Raw genomic sequence first — 13453 nt, forward strand, 5'->3', positions numbered from 1 at the left:
GTTGCTGTGAATCATCTCACTGCCCTCTCATACCTCTGGCCTATACCCCAGTTCTGGTACACATAAATAAATCTTAAAAAAAAAACTAATAAGGATATTCAATTAGTGATTAAAAAAATCAACTTCACTGATGAATTCTAACACTTAAAGAACTAATGTCAATTTTCAGACTACTTCAAAATTTAAAGAGGAGTGAATAATTCTAACTTATCCCATGAGCCCCATATTACTATAACTTCAAGCTAGACAAAAAAAGAAAGCTAGTGCTTTGCCATGAGTGCTACAAAATGAGCGTTGGTGCTAGGCAAGGGGCAGCTGCGATCCATGGGCTGGGACACCAGAGCCATGGCCCTGGATTTCTCAGCCTTTCCTCCATGCTTGCAGGGTTGCTGCTGAGAGTTAAGTCATTAAGACTGACACACAATGAAAGGAGGAAAAGCTGGTGCTTGTCTAAGCAACTGAAAGGTCCACCCAGATCTCCAAGGAATATGGCATGTTGGATTTCTGCTGCCCACTAATTGTGGGGAACACAGCAGAAGCATTAGGGAGAGTGGAGTGGAGCACGGTGACTTACAGTCTCTTCCACAGGACTGAAATATGAACTGTGTGAACAGCTGTTTCCCTGCCTTCCTCCACACCTATAGCTCCTCTATGACTTCTTTTAATAGAAATTCTTGCCCCTCATCTAGATATGTCCAAATGATCAGGGTGGAGATTGGTGTGTTCCTTGTCCCTTCTCAAAATGGCTTTGGGAATCTCACGTCCTCTCTTGTGATGTAAGCTGTTTTTACCTCATCAAGTTGATACAACACTCCATGACTGGTAACTTGTTTTCAAGGATTTTTTTTTAAAGATTTATTTATTTATTTATACAGCACTGGGTACAGTCAGAAGCACAGGAGGGTGAGAGAATTCACCAGAGCTAGAGTGGGGAATAGAGCAGGCCGACTGACGAAGTACACTGCTGAGGGGAGCGGTGGGCGGCAGAAGTCGGCACGCCTATTTTCAAGGATGTTACCTGTCAAATATAATCTTTATTAAGGCTCTGGAATAAAAAAAAACTATTCATGCCTTCTTCAGAAAATATAATCAATAGTCCTGTAATTAGTTCCCTTCTATGATTTTGACTTAGCATGTGTTCAGTTAGAATATGCTTTTTAACACAGAGGCCAAGACATTAGCATAAAAAGGCATTTTCACAGGGGATCCATAGATTTATTTATTTATTTGCTGTTATATTTATTTTCTTACATCATTAGTCCTTGTAGTCCTCCTGCTACTGGGGCACCCAGGATCCATCACCACTCCCCCTTGTGCTCTTCCTTCCCCTATTTTGACTCCTCTCTTTGTCCCTCCCCTGCTGTGTACCTCAAATCCAAGAGGTTGGATTTTATAATCCTTTGTCTTTCTTATTCTTTTTCCTATTTTCATAGTTGTGGTCTCCAATTTCAATATAAGCGAGAGCTTCTTGACTGTTTCTGATATTTATTTGTGCATACTTGTTGATCTGTTCATGTAGCACATCTTAGAAAAGGTGACTATTTCTTCTTACTTTTAATCTTTTCACATTTTATGCTTTTATTCTTATAAAACCATTGCTTGCTATTTTTTAAAAAGATTTATTTATTTATGCATACAAGAGCTGGGGTACAAGCCAGAGGTGCGGGGGGTAAAAGGATTCACCAGAGACAGAGCGGAGAACAGAACAGGCAGGTTGACTGAAGTACACTGCTGAGGGGAGCAGTGGGTCAGTCAGGAGAGGTCTGCTATGCCATGTGGGTTGCTCCCTGGCCGGCCAGAATCGAACTCATGCTGCAGAGGCTGTGGATTGCCTCATAGTGTGGTGCTTAACCCCTTGCGCCACCAGGGAGGCCCATTGCTTGCTATTTTGAAAGAAGAAAATAAGAAGAAAAAAAATGGATACCTCAGCACCAGTTTGACAAATTAAGCACACTCAAACCTGGGGATCCTGAGTGATGTCGAGACTTGAAGGTCCATCAATAGTCTCATTGTTGAGCATAAACATCTCACGTAAAGTCAGGATTCTGAATAAGGCACTCTGTGAAGAATGTTCAAAGACCCCACATACTTTTAACTTAAGCAATACCAAAGCTAGAGTTACCAACATCTGTTTCAAACAGTTTCCATTAAGAGCCATGCCTTTTACAAGGAGAAATCTGAAGAAAATGTCACGTGCTTACCATTACATCATACTGAGGAACTCTGTCTGCCTTTGTAAGACACAAGGTTGTATGAACTTAAACCCTAGCCCCACCCCATAAACTATTAATAAAAACTGCTCTTTTTCACACAGAGTGGACAGTCCTGGAGGTGGTATGTTAAAAGAAAGATATCTCCATCAGACCCATACAATGGATACTGTATTTTTAAAAAATGTTTTAAAATAAAATCCTATAATGTAGACCTCTACTAAGCACTCTGTTGGGTTCATTGGGAGGTAAAACAAATCAAGCCCAAGTAAAGCAAAACTTCTTCAAAACCAGTATGATTCCCAAAGCAGCTGGGATGTATAGTGAGTCTCAGAATCATAAATCACATACATTAGGGTTGGTGTTGATTCCTTGCTTGGTTCCAAAAGGAGAATTTCTGTGAGCCAAGTATTATACGCCCAACAAAACCATATATTAGACATGAGAGCAGAATCCTTTTCAGTAGAATATTGACTTCTTGAGAGAAAATCACCTAATCAGAACTGTAAGTAGAGATTGCGGAACATTTACTAACATGGATACAGGATTTTTATTCTGACACTTCAGTTAAGAACCCATTGGAGTCACTTATCCAATGGTTTCAAGACTAAAAAAAAAAAGGGAACTGTGACACCTGAGTCATAGGACCTTCTACAGTGAGAGGCGAGAGGCAAATTGTAACACATGCCACAGAAGTGCTCGGTGAAATATAAAGTATTCTGAAATTATTTTGTAATTTTTTCAAACAAGGTATGAAATCAAAATAAATGAAACAAATTTAATGAAATCTGGGTTTCCTCTTCAGACTTGATCTTAAATAAATTACTACATATTTAATAGTTTAAATACTTAAACTATTAAAAGATGAAGATGTTTACCATTTCAAATACTGACACTATCCCAATGGCTACATGTCATCTGCTTTTCCAGAATTCCAGAATTGTAACTCAGAATAGTTTTACTCTATTTTTTTATTTCGTATATAGTGTTTAAAACTTTAGCTATCCATATTACAGAAATAAGGAAATTTAAATTCTACCCTACAAAATGCGCATACTTTCTCTTCACTCACTATTATTTGATAAGCTAGAGTTAAAGGACACTCAACATGGAATGGGGTGGAGCTCAACCCATTCTCTTTCCATCATGAGTCATTCATCAGAACAATATTTTTTAATCAAACAGGAATGTGCTTAAGAGAAACTAAATATGAAAAAAAGAAATAAGCAAAAGCTACCCTTTCTCATGTCAAGACTCCTTCACATATAACTGAATTTCCTCCCTAAAGGGAATACCTGATCTCATGAGATGATGTGCATTATTATTCCAAAAAGAGTTGTACTCTCAATTATTCAGCAGATTTATTTTAATGTGATGAGTAGTCCCCCAATAGATGTTTTTCTATAGTCTGTGTTTTCCTATAGCAGCCTCATGTAGATTAAGATTAAATGAAATAAACTCAGCTTCTCAGTCACACTATCAGTATTTCAAGTGTTCAACAGCCATCTCTATGGCTAGTTGCCACCATATTGCTTACTGGTATAGAACATTATTTCAGTGAAGAAAGTTCTCTTTGGCAGTGTTAATCTAGCTTCTCTTCACTTGGTCAATGTGCCTTCTTTAAGAAATAAATAAGAAAAATCTTTCATAGTATCATAAAATGCAGATCTGGGAAGGACAGAAAAAAAGATGGGTTTGATCCAAACTGTTACATTCCTCTAGCTGAGATCATTTAATTTATTTTTACAAGGTGAAGTGACTCAGACCTAGAAATATCAAGTGATTGGTTAAAATTCATGTAGGAGATTTGAGCTTGGGTGAACTTTATTCTTATTCCAATACTTCTTTTATAATTTTATTTAACATAATGTCATCTACTTTACTCATCATGAACCCTTAAAAAACAAAGCCCAACAGGCTTCCATTTTACTGACTTCGAGAATAATTCCTTGTGAAATTTACAGATGAAAAGAGAATATTTATGAAACATATTAAGAATACCATCTCATTATATACGATCCAAAAAAATGTTTAAAGTATGAACATACTAGAATAAGTATATTCTACTTACAACAAAACATACCTTAACTCCTTCATTTCACTAACATACACAACAATCTAACACATTTCCATTATGATACCGTTTCATAGATGGGGGAAAGTGGAACAAAGATTAGGCAGCACACAAAGGATCACAAAACTAGAAAGCATGTGAAACAAGCAAGCAAATAAAAAAACTGGAAGGCTGTAGATGCCCCAAGATTTAAATCCATGTGTGTTTGATTCTTAAAATCCATTTCCTAATCATAACATTCTACAGGTAACCTGCTTTGAAGAATGAGTGGGGAAAATGTTCTCTTAGTTTTTTCCCAGTCCAACATTGCATGAAGCTGTTGCTTGTGCGTGTGTGTGTGCGTATGAGAAAGACATAATGCTATTTTTCATTATGCTTGTGTATTTCTGCTCAGTTTTCCATTTTGACTGACTTGATAAAGATAATAGACGAGGACAGGGGAAGGAGGTAAAAGAACACAGATTTATATATTGATTAAGGACAGATTCTTCAAATATAAAAAGCAAACATTTCTTCACTGTTTCACTGTTATCCTTGTTCTTCCTGCTCTCTCTCTCTCTCTCTCTCTCTCTCTCTCTCTCACACACACACACACACACACACACACACACATACACACTCATACTCAATCTGAGAAGAAATCAGTTTTATAAGTATGATAATATGTGTATGCAACAGTAGAGATTTGTCTTTTTGAATAGGATTTTGCTCTATACTTCTTTCAATTCCAAAATAAAACAATGAAAACCCAAGTGTTTCTTATGTTACAAAAATCAAGTAAAGTTTAAGTACAGGAAGATCAATTAAATAGTATCTATGAAATAGGGAAATAGTCAACACACAAGATAAATCGAGAAAAGCTTTGAAATAATAATAGACTTTCTGGAACTAGTGTCTGTTGAGAAAATTACAATTGGAATATGAACTACCACACTGTTTATTAAAATAAATATTCATTCTACTGAGAGGGTGTCTGATGGTAATGAGAATAAAATGACTATTCATTTCTAATATGTGCCTCATTCTATCAGGGCTCATCCTGGGTACAGGAGAATGTATATGGAAGGCAGAGCTCATTCACTCTCCATGTATTTCTTACACAGACTACTTGATGATGAGTTTAGTATATGAATGATCTCCTGCAGCATCTTATCTTGAAATATATAATGAAATTGATTCACATGTTAGCAAATGTCCACACACATCAGGGAGACCGATCACTATTCTCCCCATGAAAATGTTGACATAGCTCTATGAAAATACGAAGAATGTTGCATTTTAATGAAAAATTTTTATTTTTATATTAAATGTTCACGGGATGAAACTTTGTCTCCAGCATAATTGATTCAAGCAACAAATGGGGCATAGGATCTGGAGAAAGGTGCCCATCAATATCCTTATTTCTAGACCAACTGTAAGCTGAGCATGCCTGTGCTATTTTCCAGATGACCACCAGAAGAACTCTTTTTTCAGAGCTATTTTTCATATCACTATATCTTTCAACTGATGAAATGCCTAGAGACTTGAAGCTTTCAAGCCATGTGGGAGCCATACCTTCCATTAGCATGGAGGCCATAGAGACCTTGTTTTTTTAGCAGCTGATCAGCAGGCTTTGCTCAGAGAAGGCAAAAGCCAAGACAACTTCCAAATACTTTATTTCTGTTTTTAACTATTGTATTTTCATAAACCCATATTACAACCAAATTTTAAAACCAAGTACATAATATTAAATATTAATTTAGAAGAACTTGAAGGAAATCATATTACACCTCCCCAGTAAATTTAATTTAAAATATTAAAAGCAAATGCTTTCCGTGTATACTGTGTTTGCCTTTTTGGAAATAGGAGCATGCGAGCTGATTCACATGTTTATTAAGTGACTACCTGTAATGGGAGAATTCTCAGAAAGTCAGATAGGAAAGCCCACACACCATGGGAAATGGACAAGTTCTTATTACTGACAATTTATTTTCTCAAGTCTTCCTAATCATTTCACCCAACAACCAATTGAATCTACTTAAATATAATCTTCCCTAGCAATACTTCATGGATAAAAATAAATAGATACCTCTCAAAATAATGTCTAAGAAAGAGGAAGAAGTATTTGCAATCAGTTGAAGTGGCAGTTCACATTTTTACAAAGAAGGGGGAGAAAATTGAGCAATCATTCATTCCATTTTATATTTGCTTTACTTTTATTTATTTAATTTTTATTACAGCCCTTTGGTTAGATAATATACTTCATTGTATTTTTCCAGTAAACCTTAGGAGATAAAATTATGTAGATTTTAAGATTCATTTTTGTTTATTTATGCATACAAGAATTGGGATGTAGGCCAGAGGTGCAGGATGCAAGGGTGAGAGGATTCATCAGAGAAAGAGTGGGGAGCAGAACAGGCAGATCTACTGAAACACACTGCTGAGGGGGGCAGCAGGCGAGACAGGAGAGGTCTGCTGCACCATGTCGGTCAGCCTCATGGTCAGGGATTGAACTCATGCCACAGTGGCTGGTAATAGCTTGCTAGGGTGATACTTAAATCCTGCACCACCAGGGAGATCCCAATTATATAGATTTTATTTCATGAGTTCTATTTACTTTGGAAGAAGACTTTCGCACAAGGGACAATGGGTCACTTTATCTGTTCAGTGGAATTTAGTGAAGAAAGGCTGTATCCAAATCCATATATAGTGGAACTGTACTGCCTCTGAGTGCCTGGTTATACTGAATATCACCATTTTAGTGGTTCATTCAAAATATACAAAGCTTTGGCACAAGGGCACAGCTTCTTACTGCTGATGGTTGACACTCAAAAATCTATCTCCATTTCCCTTCAGCATTGGAGACTGTTGGTTGGAGAATTTGCCATAAAGCGGCAACCATTAGTTTGTTCAAATGTTATGAAATGGTGAACTGATATTTTATCTTTAGTGACTTAGAGTAGTCACATCATTAGGTTAATGATTGTTGAATGTTTAAATGTCTTTGTTTATCTTCATCTTTGGAATAGACCAAGTGGACAGTGAAGATTATTTATTCTCTATTAGTTAATGCATTTGGCTATTGTATGGATACTCCCTGAGCCCCCCATTTTACCATGGTGAAAAGAAGGCAATTTCCACAAGCCTAAAATGTTGTCAAAGTGGTCTCTGACTTAAAATAACCCACATAATTTATTCATTATATTTAAGTTGCTTAAGTTCAACAAATATTTATTGATCATCTTCAGAAAATGAAGTTCAACTAATTTAATAATAATTGATTGGTGAATAGTACAATGGTCAATCCTTATGAGTTGAGAGTAACAGAGTAAATCTAAGAAGTTTCTTGTTGAACAGCAGACAAATCATTACTTAGGTTTTAAATATAGACTCAAAGCCACAGTTCAATTTAAGATATACCCTACATAAAATATTGTTTTTTTCTTAAAGGGAGGATATTCACAGTCATATATGTGGGTTAAAATCAGAGCTAAAATACTTTAATCATGTAATTTTAGTTTACAATGAAATATTTTCAATTCTTTGCTCTCTATTTTTCTATTACAGTAGCTCAGATCTTTATAGTAGATGCAAAACTCTCCTGCACATATCTGTAATTGTCAATCTTTTCCTTAGAAGTCCCCCTTTTGTATTAAAAGATGTGTTACCTAAGATTAGCTTCATGTTACCTAATGTCAGTTTGATTTTCATCCCCTTGCCAAAAAGTCTCTGTTGTGTTTAATGAAGCGCCTTCGTTAACTTGGCTTCCAAGGCCAGCCACCCATAACCCGGCCCCTTCTTTGCCTCATGTACTACCATTTTCTAACTCACATGTCTGTACTATCATAGTTTCCTATATGCACAGACATTCACATCACATGTATGTTCACACATATCACATGTGCATGCATATAGATACCCCACACTAGATGCACTTACTCTCATACAACATTGCATCAGGCTAATGGAGCTGCCTTTGTCAGTAGTGACCGTCTGAGCCAGCAGAGGAACCAGAGCAGTAGTATATGGCCTTCAGGTGGTCAGAACAGATTTCTGGCTTATTCTGTGACTTATAGTAACCATGGGCGACCTATTGACTGACTAGTCTCCCTGGGGTCTTTTGCATGCATCATGGAGATTAGGTGAGTGGAATCTAAGGAGTGAAAAAGGCCAGAATAATTGCTCAGGGACATTAGAGATGTGTCATCTTCATTTGTATTTAAATTTGGTGAAGCTGTAAAAAAGAGATGATTTTTTTCCCTTATGTTTCTGTAAGGCATTCTCAGGTCAATATAGCATGCTAATATATGATGACTTTCTAGAAACTTTCTAGGGAGTGGGATATCTCTACTATCTCATTTATGTTTTCAGTATCTTTCAGTGACTTGAAAAGTGAGCATAATTTAATGGAACAGGAATTCATTTGATAATTATGAGTTCACTTTTATACTTATATAATTACTTAAGGATTATATAGGCATCAGAATGTTCATTAGCTGATTTATATAAAAATATGTGGGGGGATTGCAATTGTATTGCAGAAAAGCATCTAAAACATCCAATGTTAACACATTGATAATTTGAAATGCTAGATAGGAAATACATTTAAATAAAGCAGGTAACATGCCTTAGGTCTTAAGTTTAAATTATTCCAAAGTGTTTAAAACAATCCACTTTTTGACTTTGAAAAGTCAATTTACTTCGACTAGTGCTGGAAAATCTAAGAAAGAAAAACAAACTTGTGATAGTTCAAACAATATTGGTAAAAGAAATAAGCAGAATCTTAGAAACAAATGACTTGAAATTTCTATTTTACAATCTCTAACTGAACAGAATACCAGATTTAACAATTAATTTTTTTTGGGATGTGGTCTTAGAACATGTTTCATAAATATGCTCTGGAATTCTAAGCATATATTCCTTTGAGAATAGTGGCCCCATTTTTTCATGGTTTCTATATTTATCTTAAACCCAAGCTGTTTTCTGCTCATGCTTTAAAGCTATTATTTCATATCCCAAATAGTCCCAATCACTCAGCAGCAAAACCAGGGGTCTTCTGGAATATATCGAATATTTTCCAAGCTGGCCCTTATTCAATTAAGTGCAGGGGATGAGAAGAACACAATTTCATTAGGACATGCTTGCAAAAACAATTTCAGAATTAATATATCCTATGAATTTATCATTTTCATGCAGGTAATCACATTGTATATGAGAAATAGAATTGTTGATTTGTGCAAATACTAATTGTGCAGTGGGTAATTGTGCAAGCACTAATTCATACTCTCAAAATGGTCAGGATGACTCCCCTTTTCAAGGAATGTTAGGCTCAGATTGCAGCAGGAAGGCAACACTATACAGAAGCCAAAATATACCTATCTTGCCATCCCACAAAGCCTGGTTCCAGTGTAGGAACTCTACCCAGGCTAAGAAAAAGAGCCCCATTGGAGTATTTTCACTTTGTGATCAAGCCAAGCTCTTCAAAAGGATTGTGGTTGTGGGTTTCCACAGCAATGAGAATTCCAAGAAGGCACAAGAAATCTAATAATACCTTCTGCCCTCTTGAGGTCTTTTACTTTCTTTCTCTGAAAGAGAAAGAGGGGACTGGTTCAAAAAAATGTTGTTAGTTTTAAGGAGAAGGTAGTATTTGAGATGGGTTTAGACTTTCACATGACTGGGATGAAAAGTTGAGGGGAGTAGGTTGGTCTGGGAGAGGGAAAGAGAACCAAAGCTGCCCACAAACCACTTCCTATCTGTGCTCTTTTCCCAACTGCTCAAGCCAAGTATTTTGAGGGTCAGGAAAACCAGATACATTTTTTCTTGTGGAAATTCTCATCTGGGTCTAGAGAGAACTTATGAATAAATATGCTTGTGTGCAAGATGACTCGAATAGCAGAAACCCCCAACCACTTATGTTGGTGGACTAAAGACCATGCTCCTTAAAATCTCTTTCATTTATTATTATTATTTTTTAATTTTATGTATTTTTTACATCATTGTCCAGTGAAGTGATAGCTCTAACCAGAATTTTATAGTGTCGACTAACACCCATAGATTGCACCAGCATTTATATATATATATATATATATATATATATATATATATATATATGTTATCACTTTAGACTTCAAAAAAAGAAAGAAAATGTATGTGAAAGTGTCTTTACTTAGAAGACAGCTGATTGATTTAATGAACCTGGGCGGGGGGGGGGTGTTTCTGAGAAAGTTTTTGCTTTTCATGAGTATTTTTTTTTTATTTTCATATTCCCCATACAATTGCAACCCTGATTTTGACCCCAATCCCTCCTTCCCCCACCCCCCCAAAGAGTGTCTCTGGTTCATAGTTGTTTGTTGATTTTGATTTTTTTTCTTTTTTATAGTTATTCTTTTTCCTGGTCCATATTTTTGTTGTTAGTTTTGGAAAGTCAGACTTGTAGTCCTTTATTACTGCGAATCACCTTGTAAAAAGGCAAGTAAAGACTTAAATACTGTAGGAAATTTGAACTTGTATTCAATGCTAGAAAATACTATTGGCATACTTATTTTTGTGAAAGGCAGAAGGGATCATGTGGATTTTTCAAATGAAATATTTGTTGAACCACATTTTTGTCTTATAAAATATATATTACAGTTATTTTTCACATATTAAGGACAGTGCCAAGAAAACTTTCCCATGTCTTTAAAATGTCAATAGCTCTGACAAATTAATATGAAAAACACTTGCTTCAGCAGCTAGTCTACATGGGAAAAGGATAGGACATTTTCAAAAGGAAGAAAATCCGTTAGGTAAATGTTAAGGAACTAAAAGAGGTGTTAGTAACAATAAAATATCATGTCTCATTATCAAATATTAAGCAAATATTTAAAAAGTTAATAATCTATAATGGCAAGGAAATGAGGTAGGCATTATTATGTACTTCTGGTAGTGATTTAAATTCTATGGACTCATGTAGAATGCAAGTTGAAGTCATCAGTAAAAGCTTAAAAAGAGATTCATGCCCTTTAAATCCGTAATTTTATTTCTAGGGATCTATATTGAAGAAATGGCTAGAACTGTGAATAAAGATTTATGTAAAAATATATTCTTAATAGAATTATAGTTATAAAATTTTAGAAACATAATAAATATCTAATAATAGGGTAATGATTAATAATTGATGGTGCAGTCAGTTGAGAGATGGTTGGTAGTAAAATACAGTTAAAAATAATTTAATAATTAAACTTGCCATTTTTATCTCTTCAGAATAGGAAGCACTCTCCTAAAAGCAAACTGTCACATATGTAACTTTCCTTTAGCCACAAAGAGAGAAACACAGAAATAGATGCCAGAATAATACTTTCCTCTAGGAGGAGTATAAAAGAATAGTTGCATTTCTATGAAAGACTGCTATGCCTCTTTAGAGAATCCCTGAGATGAGGGAACTCTATATAATTTGCACAAGAGGTGGGCATGGGGAAGAACGTTGGAAGGGAATTAATAGAAATCTTAACTTTTCCTTTCTGGATTCCACTATCCTATGATATCTATATTGCTATATAAAAAAAGGGTACCTGATCCAATCCACCATCTACAATGGAAGTGTAACGGGGTGGTCCCTAGGAAAAGGGGAGGTTTCAGGTTAGCTGCCCCACCCAAAAGAGGGTGGAGCTGAGCAGGAAAGTGGAGTAGTTAGAGAGGAGACTGGAGAAGGAAGGAAGCAGCATGGAGAGCAAGAAGGAGATCTGGAGGAGGCACATGGAGCAGAGACACATGAAGAAGTTGCACTTGCTTCTTGGTCCTGGACTCTCTGAAACAGACGTGGGTGAGAGACCTGTGGGGAGGTTAACAATGGCAGCTTTTATCTTGATTTTGATTTTGTTCTTTTCCTCCAAAACTTGTCTGATTGATTCTGACCCTTTTGAATGGGTCCCTGCAGGAAGGTGCTTTAGACTTGTGGCATCTTTTGGGCTTTGCTTTGGGCTAAGCCTATTTGGCTGGACATTTACCCACAAGGGGATGTGTAACTTCGGGTGCTTGATTTGGAAACTATATTCTTTGTATTTTCTTTGTTGCACACTAATTGTATTAAAGTTCCTTTCCATTAAAGGTCGTGTATGTTTTGTCTTGATGCAGCAGATGGCAGAACCTATGTAGAGCAGGCAGGTTTGGGGGTTCTGGGGTGCCCTTCTCCCTGCCCTGTACATAATCAGCAATAAGATGCAGATTTTTATGAAAAATCTTATAAGGAAGGCTATCAATCTCAATGTTGAACCCTTGGATACAGTAGAAAATGTAACGGCCAAGTTCTAGGATAGGGAAGGAATCCCTCCAGATTGGTCTTCACTGTCAAGCAACTGGAAGATGGACATACTTTGACTACAACAGTCAGAAGGAGGCCACTCTTCATCTTGTCCTGAGACTGGGAGGTGGTGATTAGAAAAGAAAGAAGTCTTACACCACTTCCAAGAAAAATAAACATAAGTGAAAGGTTAAATTTGCTGACCTGGAATATTTTAAGGTGGATGAGAATGTTTTCTCTTTTTAAAGATTTATTTATTTATGAATACAAGAACTGGGGTGTAAGCCAGAGGTATGGAAGGGGAGGGTGAGAGGATTCACCAGAGACAGAGTGGGGAGCAGAACAGGCAGATCTACTGAAATACACTGCTGAGGGGAGCAGAGGGCGAGTCAGTAGAGGTCTGCTGCGCCATGTGCGTCAGCTCCCTGGAAGGCCTGGAATTGAACTCATGATGCAGTGGTTGTCAATAGGTTGATAACACTGTCTTTAACCCCTGCGCCACCAGGGAGGCCCCGGATGAGAACATTAACATCAGTTGTCTTCATCGGGAGTGCCCATCAGGTAAAGGGGTGCTGGAGTTTTTATGGCCAACCACTTAGACAATATTGTGGCAAATGTTTTGTGACCTATTGTTTCAGCAAGCTAGAAAACAAGTAATTGTGTGTGGGTTCATAAAAGACGCTAAGAAAAAAAAGGCATCCCTAAGCTGATGGACATAAAAGTCACATAACTCATGAATGAAGTGGGAGGATTTGAACACATACAGAGTCTAACTCAAGAGCCGGTGCTACCTGAAATATGGTATTTTTGGAGATAAACTTGACAAAGGATGAAGATGGATTAAATATTTCATAGAGTGTGAAGGAGAGTTAGTTGTCAAAATGGATATGTCATGGCAACATCTCTAAGATG

At 36.5% G+C, this 13453-nt stretch overlaps 1 pseudogene; it reads left to right on the forward strand.

Annotated features, from left to right (window-relative positions):
- The first annotated feature begins 12459 nt into the window (after nt 1-12459).
- On the forward strand, nt 12460-13198 carry LOC119238312 (ubiquitin-40S ribosomal protein S27a-like; annotated as a pseudogene).
- The last annotated feature ends 255 nt before the right edge of the window (nt 13199-13453 follow it).

This window comes from Talpa occidentalis, unplaced genomic scaffold (assembly GCF_014898055.3).
Source record: "Talpa occidentalis isolate TD23 unplaced genomic scaffold, MPIMG_talOcc4v2.1 talOcc4.11, whole genome shotgun sequence".
Classification (NCBI taxonomy): domain Eukaryota; kingdom Metazoa; phylum Chordata; class Mammalia; order Eulipotyphla; family Talpidae; genus Talpa; species Talpa occidentalis.